The following is a 13,318-nucleotide window of genomic DNA, read 5'->3' as shown; positions in this document are numbered from 1 at the left end:
CATGTTGATGACGTTGTTGGGAAATCATACAGATAGTTACATGTCATAATGAGGCTACTTAAAGGATGCAACAAAGAATTAAAAGAAAAAAGTTACTTAAGTATGGTTCGTCCATTATTGGAATATGCAAACAGTGTTTGGGATCCTCACCAAGAATACCTAATAAAAGAACTAGATGGTGTGCAGAGGAAAGCAGCAAGGTTTGTAACAGGGGATTTCAGGAGAAAGAGTAGTGTATCACAAATGTTAAAGGAACTTGGGTGGGAAACTTTAAGTAAGAGAAGGGAGAAAAGTAGACTTATAGGATTATATAGAGCCTATACAGGAGAAGAAGCGTGGGGAGATATCCGTGAGAGGCTTCGGTTGGAAAATAATTATATTGGTAGAACTGACCACAAGTACAAAATTAGAAGGAATTTTAGCAGAAGTGATTGGGGTAAATTTTCTTTCATTGGGAAGGGCGTGAAGGAGTGGAACAGTTTACCAGGGGTAGTGTTTGATCCTTTTCCAAAATCTGTACAGATATTCAAGAAGAGAATAAACAGAGATAATAAATTAAATGTTAGAGGGCATTCGACCAGTGCAGGATATTGTAAATAATAAATGTGCGCGATTAAATTAATTCCATCCCCTGGTCTAAGGTGTTTGGACAGCCCAAGTAGGGGACTGCCTGTAGGGGTGAAGTACAGTGGGGACTTCGAGGGCCCTGGGACCGCTACGGTAGCTGTGAAGGCCCTTCAGGAACTCTGAAAAGTGGTGGCAAAAGGGGCTCTGGTTAAGACGCAGCAGGTCGTTGTGCTACTTAGGTTCCAAAATGGGTAAAATATAAATATGTAAATAAATTCAATATTAATTTTAATCTTATACCAGTTGTATAGTATTATTAGAAGTAATTTCACATACCGTACTGTATATGAGTTGACTATGTTTGTAAGATATTATAAGTAGAATTTTGTAAACAATATAAATTTATTAAGGATGATGTGTGTGTTTAATAGAAAAAATTATTAGCGTAAATTGTAAAATATTGTATTCTAGGAAAATTTTCTTCGTCTCCTGTTAATTTAAAATTAGTGCTTGACAATAATGTATTTTAGTGTACCATTTGCCACCGAGGTAGACACCTCATTTGCAAATAAAGAGATTTTGATTTGATTTTGATTTGAAGTCGGATTACAAGAAAACACAACAGTTTATTCGCGAGAGCGTGAGATTTTACAATATCTGTGCCGCATACACTTTCAATATTGACCACACAAGCAAACTTGTCACTGGTTCGGTTCTAGAGGAGCCGTACCTAATTAGCCATTTAATCAGCGATCAGTTACACTCCTGTCAGTTGGTCTGAGAGTTTTACATTCTGCTCTAAGTCTTTCCTTGGGAAATCCCGACAAATACAATCAACATTTTCCATTTACGCTACCTGTCCAGAGTACTTTGTGACGGAGCTGACACAAGACCAGGAGTTCTGCCATATTCATAACCGTTTGGGATAACATTCCCCACGCCACACAGTAGCGCGTGATTTGTTCTGACTGCCCGGATTTTGGCTTGCGAAAAATTTGGATTTGATTTTTAAAAATGGTCGTTTTTCCATTATATTTGGCTGCTTCCTTTACTTTTTTCAAACGATCAGTTTCTGGGTTGTCTTCGAATTGTCTCTGTAGTCTTTTAACTTTATTATGGTTAGTCATCAGCTGTTATCGCAGTCTCAGAATTCTTGATCGTAGCCTCTAATGTCTGATTTTCTGACCTCTGCTGTCATTCTTACTCGTTGGAATATTGACTTCGATTGATACTATTTCCTGCGGTTGAAGAGCACGTTTCATCAGATTTCTTCCCAAGAAATATCTTGTCGCTGTCTGGTCTTTCGTGGAGCTATTTTTCTGGTTTGAAGGTAATGGGGATAATTCGAAGACCGACTAGGCACCCTCTCTGGCTTCAATATATTTTTATTTTATTTTTATTTTTTACCTCCATCTCTAAAATTGAGGCTTCAAACACGGGAATAATCGGATGAAATCCATTGATTACCCTTGGTTTATCCTTGCCTTGATATAATGTTAAGCCAATTTTACCAAAGTTCTTTACTTGGGTAGATAACAGGAATCCTCACACCGAAGAATTTGGATTTCCTGCTTTCATATACAGAGAAGAACACAACAATTAATCATTTTACAACCAGGGACACCCACATAAATGCTTGAAGCAAACGCACTGGAACACAATAACGTGGGTACGGAGATAAGTTGGGTGCGTTAGCTGGCGCCCCTAGCTCACGCTGAGAAGCACGTTAACCGCATAGCATAGAGCAGGCAGTATATAGGATTGAGACGGCGGTGGTTCATGTATATATCAATCGGTACCCCTGGGCGAAACTTAGGTTAGATATCGAACATACCGCGGACGCCACCTTTAATTCAATATAAAATATGATTCAAGTATGCTATATGTAGCATATACTATTTTTTTTTTAAATTTACTTCAACAGATTCTTTTTACACTGCAGATGGATCTTACATGGATATTACCTTCCTGTCAACATCATTAGGAATTATGTATATACCTAACCTCAAATTGTATTGACAACACCGTCCATAATAATTAGAAATACGTTCAGCAAATAGCATATATAATCAGTACTATCGATCAATATGAGCGTACGAGTTCGGTAAAATATATATGGTAATAATAAGGCAGATGAGAAAATAACGTAAATAGGGTCATTATATTAATCGTATTTTACAGTTGGACTGGGTAACATAATACATGTTTTTTTGTTTTTTTTTGTTTTTTTGTTTTACCGGCTATTGTAGTCATTTCAATACTTTAGTCAAATACTGAACCGACAGATGGCACATACAAAACACACCTTTAGCGCTCACACGGCTATTACTGAAATCGAGACTCCTTGCCGCTCCTTACAAGCATTCTCTTTGCTTACAAGTTGTGCAGGAAAGAGGGTGTGCAGCGAGGAATCCAGGTGGCCGAGTGTTGGACTCGTATACGCTACTGGAAACGTTGCCTACGATATAATACAAGGCCTGGAAATAGAGCCCGTAAAATGCTATGGAAGTGGTTACACTGAAGTTCAATGCCGGGCCGCTAGGATCGCTATCTTGGCCCCCTGTCTACCAGGCTCGCGCCTTTAAACGTGTTCATTAACTGAGTTGGTTGTGAATGTATCATGTATTTGTCTGATGTTAAGCATTCGCAGTTCCAGTCATGGTTTATTCACGAGCAATTAAAGGTAGTGGAATTTCGTTTCACAAGTTTCCAGTGAATGTTCCTAAGTTTTGATCCGAGTTACGTCATAAGAATTGGGCGATCCCAAAATTTGTCACTGGACTTTTTTTAAACTATGCTACCGTGACCGGCAATCATTTGAGAGGCATCTTCAAACTCAGAAATCATAAATTAGGAAACCGAGGAAAATAATTTGCCCAACAAATTTCATGAAAATAAATGTAGCAAGAGCTAAAAATATCGTATTTTCCCCTGAAACAATCTCTGGTTTGTAAAGTATGGAGGTTGTTTTGTCCTGAGAGCATAAAATACAGTTTAAAATAAGCCATTTGTTTTATGGAGCATTTTATTCAATTGTTCAATGCGCATAACGTCTGCAACACCTCACATGGGACATATTCAGGAACGAGAACAAACGAGCATCTTTTAACCGGGCGAGTTGGTCGTACGGTTAGGGGTGCGCGGCTGTGAGCTTGCATCCGGGAGATAGTAGGTTCGAATCCCACTGTCGGCAGCCCTGAAGATGGTTTTCCGTCGTTTCTCATTTTGACACCAGGCAAATGCTGGGGCTGTACCTTAAGGCCACGGCCGCTTCCTTCCAACTCCTAGGCCTTTCCTATCCCATCGTCGCCATAATACCTATCTGTGTCGGTGTGATGTAAAGTCACTAGCAAAAAAAAAAAGCAACTTTTAGTAGGTACTGAAGATGAACTCCTCAGTTGATTAATTAATGATTTCCTGTCATATATTAAGAAACTTAAAATGCATTCAGAGAAAGTAAAAAAGAATCATGAGAGAAATGTATCAGGCATAGATCTTGACTACCCAGTCCACTGTGGCCTGCGTAAAATACCTCATAAGTATACATTTGCATTATGCATTGATGAGGAACCTATCGAGCTATGACATCGAGCTTTTCTTCAGCTACCTAAGACGCCAAGCGGAATACAATGACATTATGGTTCGTGTGGCAAAATAAAAAACAGACTGTAAAGGCTGTTTAAAACAGATCTGTTCTCCAGCTACTCAAAGTCCAACATTGTGTCTTATTAGTTTTCAAGATCGAGGAGCCCTCAGATATCGAAAATCGTCTGTGGCACTTCTGCAGTGAACAACGGAATTTGTCACTTCCGCTACGCAGTACTTGTCCCGAAGAGTTACTAAAAGGTGTACATTTATTTTTTCGAAAGACATGTTCAACAGTGAAATTAAGTGTGGAAAGTGTAAAGGCGACAACCATCTCTTTTTCTACTATGAACATTTCTGAGACCTCTGTTAGGCAACATTGCTTTGAGAAACTTCAACTTGTTTTTCCATTCTTCTGTAAATAATATGTGTTAAAATTTTGCAGGCATGAGATACTAAACTAATGGTCAGGTAGTTTTCACACCTGTCAGCACCGGCTTTCTTGGGAATAGGTATAACAACATTCTGCTGAAAATCCGATGGGACTTCTCCTGTCTCATACATCTTACACACTAAATGGAATAACCTTGCCATGCTGGTTTCTCCTAAGGCAGTCGGTAATTCAGAGGAAATGTCATCAATTCCAGGTGCCTTGTTCCTATTTAGGTTGCTCACAGCTCTGTCAAACTCTGACCTCAAAATTGGGTCTCCCATTTCATCAGCATTAACAGCCTCTTCTCAAGTGCCTAGATGGTTTTTCTCTTCCCAGACGGCAGTGAAGAATGGCTAAACCGAATTAGGACCGGCCAAGGTAGATGTGGAGCCACTCTCTCTGCAATTGGGGATGGAAGACATCGCCGCAATGTGACTGCGGACAAGAGGAGCCGACAGTGCATCACATTGCATTTGAGTGTCCTTTGCATGCTTATAGAGGCTCTATAGAGGACTTAAATTGTGTGTCAAACGAAGCTCTTCTCTGGCTCTCAAATTTTGACATGGAACTTGAGTTATGAATTTGAGATGGTAATTGTACATATTGTATATAATATTGTATTCATCATACACTAAATAATAATAAAATAATAGCCTCTTCTTGTTTCAGAACCAAATTATGTACATCTTTACCTTGATACAACTGTTGGATATGTTCCTGCCATCTTTATGCTTTGTCTTCTTTCCCTAGAAGTGGCTTTCCATCTGAGCTCTTAATATTCATACACCTAAATTTCCTTTCTCCAAAGGTTTCCTTTATATTCCTGTATGCAGCATCTACCTTTCCTAGGACCATACAACCTTTGAAATCCTTGCACTTCTCCTTCAGCCAGTCTTCCTCAGCTACGTTGCACTTTCTATCCACTTCGTTCTTTAATCGCCTGTATTCTTTTCTGCCCTCTTCATTTCTGGCATTCTTGTCTTTTCGTTGTTCATCAATCAGGTCTAGTATCTCCTGAGTTATCCACTGATTCTTAGTTGATCTCTCCTTTCTTCCTAACATTTCTTCAGCAGCCTTACTGACTTCATTTTTCATGACTATCCACTCTTCCTCTATTGTGTTTCCTTCAGCCTTTTCATTTAGTCCTTGTGCAACATGTTCCTTGAAACAATCCTTCACACTCTTTTCTTTCAACTTGTCTAGATCCCATCTTTTTGCATCATTTCCTTTCTTCAATTTCTTCAACTTCAGATGGCATTTCATGACCAGCAAGTTGTGGTCAGAGTCCACATTAGCTCCTGGGAAGGTTTTGCAATCCAACACCTGGTTTCTGAATCTCTACCTAATCATAATGAAGTCTATTTGATACCTTCCAGTGTCTCCAGGTCTCGTCCACGTATACAGCCATCGTTTGTGGTGTTTGAACAAAGTATTGGCAAGGACTAAATTATGATCAGTGCAGAATTGAACCAGCTAACTTCCTCTTTTGTTCCTTTGTCCCAGTCTGAATTCTCCTACTGTATTACCTTCTCTTCCTTGGCCTACCACTGCGTTCCAGTCTCCCATCACAATTAGATTCTCGTCACCTTTTACATATTGTATTAAATCTTCTATCTCCTCATATATTCTTTCGATTTCATCATCTGCTGAACTAGTAGGCATATAGACCTGCACTATTGTGGTGGGCATTGGTTTGGTGTCTATCTTGACAATAATTCTTTCACTATGCTGGTCATAGTAGGTTACCTGCTGCCTTATTTTCTTATTCTTATTAAACCAACTCCTGTATTTCCTCTGTTAGATTTTGTGTTGATAATTTGGTAGTCGCCTGGCTAAAAATCCTGTTCTTCCTGCCAATGTACTTCGCTTATACCAACTACATCTAACTTTAGCCTATCCATCTCTCTCTTCAAAATCTCTAACCTACCACGATGATTCAAACTTCTAACGTTCCACGCTCCGACTCTGAGAATGTCAGTATCCATCTTCCTGATGATCGCCCCCTCTCGTGTAGTCCCCACCCGGAGATCCGAATGGGGGACTAGTTTACCTCCAGAATATTTTACCCGCGAGGAAGCCATCATCAGTACATCATTCATACAGAGAGAGCTGCACATCCTCGGGAGTTAGTTACAGCTGTAGTTTCCCGTTGCTTTCAGCCGTGTAGCAGTATCAACACAGCTAAGCCATGTTGAGTATTATTACAAGGCCATATCAGTCAATCGTCTAGACTGCCGCCCTTGCAACTTCCGAAAGGCTGCTACCCCCCTTTCGATGAACCATTCGTTAGTCTGGTCTCTCAACAGATACCCATCCGATATGGTTGCACCTGCGGCTCGGCGATCTGCTTCATTGGGACACGCAAGCCTCCCCACCGCGGCAAGGTCTCGTGGTTCGCAGGAGAGGTTTAGTTTAATTAGTAATACTTTAGTTTATACTTCAGGTTGTAAAGATTTAATATGTTTAAATGAGGGCATTTCAGTTTTTATACTGCCAGTATATAGCCTATTAAAATTAAATTGAAGTTCTTACTATGCGAAATTGTTGAAATTATATTGCAAATTACAACTCATTTATATACATGAAGTGGATAAGTGTAAGAAAGGGCCAGGAGCCCTAACTTCACCACAATAAAGTCGCTTTATTAATAATAATAATAATAATAATAATAATAACAAAATGAGAAGTTGTTTTTATTTATTGTATATGCTGTACTTATTTCTGTTGTAAATATTTGTAGATGTTTGTATCTATAGTTTCATAATCAAGAGGGTGACTCCTTGCTTAGGCCGAGTCAGCCCATTATGTTACCGGCACAAGCCGAGCCTTCCTAAAATAATAATAAATTCAACTTTCGTAGTAGAACAAAGCAAAATCATTATTTAGTTTCATTATTTCTATCAATTTTCACCTGCAACTTTTGTAATTTCAATATTGTCGCCTGACGTTTAAGGTCGGGCTGCCAGCGCTGTCGACATGTCGGTTTATTACGGGAGAAAACGGAAGTGTCCAGTATTTTTCTATAGTGTTTATGGTGTAAGTCAGTCGTACTTCACTGCCGTACAGTTAGTCACACCAGTCTGGTCGCATACCGCAGTATTGTCTATAGCTCACTGGTCTCGCATGTTGATTGGCATTGTTTTACTGCCCCTCTTTGGAGGGATGTATTCACTATCGCCTGCTTGGTGGTTATAGTTGCTAACATGTAAAGTCTTTATGGTCTTGACACCGTGGTTAGTCGGTTCGAGTCCCGCTGGTGAAAAATTATCACCATCAGAATATTGTCTGACAGATTAGAAGACATGATGGTGTACAATTTCTAATCGCTAGTTGCATGCCAAAAGCCTGGATTCAATTCTAAACCTGTCCTTAGGATCCACAAGGAGCGAGGGCAATCGCCGCTGTTGGCGATTTGTCCGCCAGATTGCGACGTTATGTCTTGAGCAGTCGCAAAGAGTAGGCTACATGCCGACACTGGGTTTCATGTTCAGTACTTTATTATTGTCCCACATCCAGAGGCGCAGGTCGCCCTTGGCTCTCAAATATAACATGTCCTCGGATATGCCCTGCATAAAGGCCATGCGATAAATATAACTAAATAATGTGTGTTTTTGTGGTGGTTGGTAGCGCTGTATGGAAAGTGTGTTGCGACAAAATTCAGTGCCCGAGTTAGAGGAAATAAACAGACCTGGCTGGGAATCGAGCACAGGACCCTTCAAACCACAGGCCTTAACGCTGATGGGCAGGTTTATAATATTACGGAACAGATGCTGTGCTGTCACATGTTGAGGCAGTTTAAGAATCAGATTATTAGCTCCTAGCTAATGCATGCACTATGATAGTAGCATATTTGTGGTATAAAAGAAAGCTTGTGTTAAAAAAAAAAAGAAAAAAGCAGAAAGGTGTACTTTCCAGCATGGTTTCCCATGTGAAGTTGGCATGAGATAAAGGTTCACATTAATGAGCTTGTAAATAAGGTTCACATTAATGAGCTTGTAAATAAGGGTTACATATTTCTTCACATGGTTATGAGGGTATTTACAGGCTGTAGTAAGGATGTGAACGAGAGGGCAAGACCCCAAGTAGAGTATGGTTCCAGTGCATGGGACCCTCACCAGGATTACGTGTTTAGAGAACTGGAGCAGATTCTAAGGAAAGCAGCACAATTTGTTTTGGGCCTTTTCAGAGTAGTTTTACGAAAATGTTAATAGTCTTTGGGCTGGGGAAATTTGGGAGTAAGGAGACAAGCTGCTTGTCTGAGCGCTATGCTGCAGGGTGTGAAATGAGATTAACAGAGGAATGAGCATGTGTGGAGGTTTTAAAAGCAGGAAATATCGTAATGTGAAGATAAAGTTGGAATTGAAGGAGCAAATATTTGTTCATAGGAAGAGGAATGATTTGCCAAGGGAGATGATCGATAAGTTTCTGACTAGTTGTAATTATTTAATACAAGACCCGGTAAACAGCTGATAGGGAATGTGCTGGCCCTAAATGCACATCAGTGGTAAATGTGAAAGCGTTACCTTGTTATCAAGATGAAACCATTATGCCTGTTCTTTCTTTCCCTTTGGTTGTCTTGCGTTTCTTTCTCTGGTTGGGAATTGTGTATTCTTTCTAAGATTGTCGTAGACGGTTCTGGTGACAGAATTAATTGTTGAAGGATATATTTTGTTAGGAACTTATTGCTTTACTGACTTTTTTCATTTCAGAAAAGTACATTTTGTTGACTGCAGTACATATGCTTGTCCATGAAGGGAAAAAAGGTAGTCGACCTGAAAGATTTGGACAACCAGCGCAGTGTACGTACAGGAAGGCGTGATCGTGGTCGTCCTTTTCAGCACACAAAACATGTAAGTTATTGTGCCAATATTGTTTGTTCAAACATTTTTACTATATTTTCTATTTCTAAATATCAATGTTCACGATTTGTTGCAACCATCTCATCTTTGATTACTTTGTTCAGTGGTTTTTGCCGTCATATCCATGTGCTTAGCATATTTTGTGATGGTTCTCGCATCAGATTTCTCTTCCAATAAAGACAGCGTCGTTACTGAAACTGATTGAAAGTGGCGTGTTGAGGGTAATTTATTCACTCTAGTTGGGTTCACTCGCGGAGAGACCTTACTTAAATTTGTTTAGGTATTCTCATTCATCAAAATATTAAAATTTCATGTAATCATTTTCATAATACTTCACTAGTTTATTCATTGACATGATTAATTAGGATACAATACTTCTTTAAAATGTGGGCTAAACAAAAGATAGTGTTAGTGTTTTTTATTCCTTGATTTGACTTCACTAATGAACGGAATGCATATTGTTCTTGAAACATGTATGATAAAGTGTGTTGACAAGGTGGACCCAACATAAACTATTTTAAATAGTTTATTTAATAGATTTAAGTAACGTACCGTGACAGCATTACATTAGCGATGAGTTGTTAATGAACAGACTTGCTCTTCTGAACTACGCAATTCAAGAGAGCGAGGTCCAAGCTGGCTCGCTGCTTGAGAGCTGGTGAGTTTAGTTTATTTATGAGTTAATTGTATCATGAACTGGGGCTCCAAGAAAATCTTGCTCATTTCATTGACTAGCTCTCTTTTAGCCAATCCAGTAACTGGTTTCAAATAATCACGTGGCTTCTTATAGGATATGCAATAAAATGTAATAGCAAATAATATAACATGTTATTGAACACATTACTTGCCTGTTCACTTCCTGTATGCACGTATCCAATAGGTTCAGGGCAAACAACACAAACACCATTAAAAAGACACAAGGTTGAGATTAACTTTCAAAAACTGTTCACAAACAATATTATCACAATAAGAGCACTGAATAAACTGCATTGTAGTAATGTCCCTTTGCTGTAGCCTATTTACTGTTGAATTTTGTTTCTTTAGACTGTTGATAAAAACCTTCCCAATGAGACTGACAACTGGTGATATCATTGTACAGTTTCAGTTTCCCAGGTACTGTTCATTAGTCTCTTCCACTTCTTCCTGTCCATATACAACTTGTCATGGAGAAAATCATCCACTGTCCATCCTCTGGTAACTAGATCAACTTTGATCATGTCCATCCATCAGGTTTTAGGTCTTCCTGCAGGTCTTTTCCCCTCCATTTGTCTTTCCAAATTTATTCTGGCTGTTCTCATAGGCTCCATCCTCATCACATGCCCGTACCACCATAGTCTGGATGTGCGATTCAGTCTAATAGGGATGTCTTGATTCTGGCTTCTTTCCTCACCTCATTTCTTAACTTGTCCATCTTGGTCTTCTGGATGGTGGATCTAAGAAATTTCAGCTCTGATGCTTGCAGACTTGATGAATCTCTTTTTGTGAGGGTGCACGCTTCAATACCTACAACCTGTTTTCCAGTCAGTGACTGGGTCAGGGATGGAATGAATGAAGCCCCATCTTGCGCCGAGGATAGGAATTATGCCGGCTGCCGAGGCCTGTTGCACTCCTGAGGCAGTGATTAATGACTGACAGATGAAATGAAATAATAGTGTAGAGTGTTGCTGGAATGAAAGATGACGGGGAAAACCGGAGTGCCGGGAGAAAACCTGTCCGCCTCCGCTTTGTCCATCACAAATCTCACATGGAGCGACCGGGATTTGAAGCATGGAACCCAGCAGTGAGAGGCCGCCTTAGCCACGAGGCTCCACACCTCAATACCATAGGTCAATATTGGTAGCAGTAGCTGTTAAGGATCATCAGTTTGGCTGGTTTTGGAATCGTGTCATCCCATAAGTGTTCTTACTTGTTGGTAGAATTCTGATCCCTTTTCCACTCTGTAATTTCCTTTCTGACCTAATTATAACTAGAGGTTACACTTCCAAGGTAAGGAAAACTATCCACACACTCTAGCTGGTGATCTCCTAGTTTTACATCTCTGTTGACTGCCATCACTACTGTCTTGGTCTTGCAATGGGATTTCCATATGTTGAGTCTGATCTGTACTTCCTCTTCTGTTTCACCCAAAATCATATCAGCGAAGGCCACTGCATTCAGTTTGACGGTCTTCATTATATTGTCACTAACAGTGAACAGTAGTAGGGACAATACACCTCCTTGCTGAACTCCACTCTTGGTCTCAAACCATGATCAACCTTCCCCAATTTGTACACAGCTAGTAACAGTCTTTGTACAACATCTGAATTTTCCTTACCAATCCTTTACGCACATTTCTTTTCCCCTTAGGCTCTATAATAGGCCTTTTCTATATCCAGTAATAAAGTGACCAGGTTCTTGCCTTTCTCCCAATACTTTTCCATCAGCATGCGGGTGCTAAAAATTAGATCCATTGTTTATCTCTCCTCCTCTAACTGACGGAAACTCAAACTATAGAGGAATAACCCCGCTGCCTTTCTTAAATGAGAATTATAATGCCCTTGCTCCAATCTGCAGGTATTTTGTCTGTTCGTACGGCATTTAGTACTCGGTGCAGCTGCCTGCTGCCTTTATCATGTCTGCATTCGGTTAATATGCACCTGAAGATTTTCTTTTAGACATAGATTTTAAGGCTGCCTCAGTTTCTGTCCAGATGATGGGTGGTTCCTCATTGTAGGCTTGGATTTCCGGTTATGTATTTTGTTCTTGAACTGGTCAATCCAGTAGGTGGTCAAAGTGGTTCTTCAGGACTTCTCTCAAGTCATTTTCTGTCCTAACCAGATTTCCATTTTAATCTTCAAGTGCCTTTATGATATTCATTGGTTTTCTTTTATCTCTGATATCACTATACAGTAGTTTCTTATTGCCTATGCTGTCCTCCTTCAGTTGCTGGGTGAATATCTTCCATGCCTTGGTTTTTTCTTCTGTAATTGTTCTTTTAACGTCCAGTTTCTTATTTCGGTGTATTTGAGGTTTCCGCTCTTTGCCTTGTCCGTAGTAAGATCCGGTTTATTTTCTCTCCCGATCCTTTTCTTTCCGCATGAGATTTCTCCCTTGTTTTCATACTTGTTTCCTTAATGTGTCCATAAGTCTGGTCCATTCTGCCTCTCCATTTTTCCTTTCATCTCTTGGTAACAAGGTTTTAATCCAGTTCTGATACTCGGTTCTCTTACCTGTTTTCTGGAGTTCCCATACTTGATTTTTGGCATTTTTCTGTTGTGTATTTTTGGCACATAGAAGCTTCTCAGGTCTGCTATTAATAAATGGTCACGGTCAAAACTCTGCCTGGGTAATACTCTTGACATCTGTTACCATTCTGCTCCTTTCTTCATCTGAGATGACATAATCAATTAGTCTCTTGTAGTCCATCCCAACTGTATAGTGTTGTCTTAAGGCTCTGTCTCTTCTTGAACCAAGAGGTGATAGGAAATCTATTTCAAGAAGTACATGAAAATCCACAACCTGTTTCCAATCGTTCGATCGGGTCAGGAATGGAATGAATGAAGCTCCCATCTAGCGGCGAGGATAGGAATTGTGCCGGCTGCTGAAGCCTGTCGCATTCCTCTGGGGGCAATGATTAATGACTGACAGATGAAATGAAATGATAGTGGAAAGTGTTGGTGGAAAGAAAGATGACAGGGAAAACCGGCGTACCGGGCGGAAAATCTGTCCCGCCCCTGCTTTGTCCAGCACAGAGGTGAGAGGCTGCCGCCTGAGCCGCGGAGGCTCTTTTAAGAAGTATGTGAATTAGTATAATAATGTTGACATTAGCTGTGTTAATATCTAGAAAGCTGTCATCACATGTTGATTTCAGTATCTACGTAGCATGTAAGAGTTT

At 39.9% G+C, this 13,318-nt stretch overlaps 1 protein-coding gene across 1 annotated transcript in view; it reads left to right on the top strand.

Annotated features, from left to right (window-relative positions):
- Positions 1-13,318, top strand: part of LOC136883554 (uncharacterized) — a 211,681-nt gene that overhangs the window by 37,650 nt on the left and 160,713 nt on the right. The window contains exon 2 of the mRNA XM_067155931.2: positions 9,295-9,435. The gene's annotated coding sequence lies outside the window, so the exon portion shown is untranslated. The remainder of the gene's footprint in view (positions 1-9,294; positions 9,436-13,318) is intronic.

Source organism: Anabrus simplex, chromosome 11 (assembly GCF_040414725.1).
Source record: "Anabrus simplex isolate iqAnaSimp1 chromosome 11, ASM4041472v1, whole genome shotgun sequence".
Lineage (NCBI taxonomy): Eukaryota > Metazoa > Arthropoda > Insecta > Orthoptera > Tettigoniidae > Anabrus > Anabrus simplex.
Note: the sequence above shows the minus strand (reverse complement) of the source record. Positions and strands in the feature narration are given on the sequence as shown.